The sequence below is a fragment of the Octopus bimaculoides genome, chromosome 14, assembly GCF_001194135.2.
Source record: "Octopus bimaculoides isolate UCB-OBI-ISO-001 chromosome 14, ASM119413v2, whole genome shotgun sequence".
Taxonomy (NCBI): domain Eukaryota; kingdom Metazoa; phylum Mollusca; class Cephalopoda; order Octopoda; family Octopodidae; genus Octopus; species Octopus bimaculoides.
Genome location: NC_068994.1, coordinates 44,284,194 through 44,284,825, shown reverse-complemented (window position 1 = coordinate 44,284,825; position 632 = coordinate 44,284,194). Strand labels below are relative to the sequence as shown.

Sequence of the window (632 nt, the reverse complement as noted above, 5' to 3'; positions counted from 1 at the left end):
TATGTATATATATATATTTTATATTTTGTCTTTTACTTGTTTTAGTCATTAGACTGCAGCCATGCTGGGCACCACTTTGAAGAATTTTAGTTGAACAAATTGACTCCATACTGATAATTTTTTTGGTAATAATCTGGCACTTATTTTAAGTTACTTTTGCTGAACCACTAGGTTATGAGGGCGTAAACACACCAACACTAGTTGTCAAGTAGAGGTGGGGAACAAACACATACACAAATATACATACACATAGATATATATGTATGTATGTATACACACGCACACACACACATATTTTGATGGGCTTCTTTCAGTTTCCATCAACCAAATCCACTCACAAGGTTTTGTCGGCTCAAGGCTTTAGAAGAAGACACTTGCCCATGGTGCCATACATATATAGATGTTTGTGTGTCTGTGTTTGTCCCTCCACCATCGCTTGACAACCGATGTTGGTGTGTTTACATCCCCAAAAGTGACCGATAGAATAAGTACTAGGCTTACAAAGAATAAGTCCTGGTGTGATTTGTTCCACTAAAGGCAGTGCCCCAGCATAACCGCAGACAAATGATTGAAACAAATTAATGAATTAAAAGAAAAAAAGAAATATATATATATATATATATATATATATA

General features: G+C 35.0%; 1 protein-coding gene across 8 annotated transcripts in view; it reads left to right on the top strand.

Moving 5' to 3' along the window:
* LOC106872895 (protocadherin beta-15) overlaps window positions 1–632 on the top strand; it is a 178,625-nt gene that overhangs the window by 176,867 nt on the left and 1,126 nt on the right. The gene's annotated exons all lie outside the window — the stretch shown is intronic.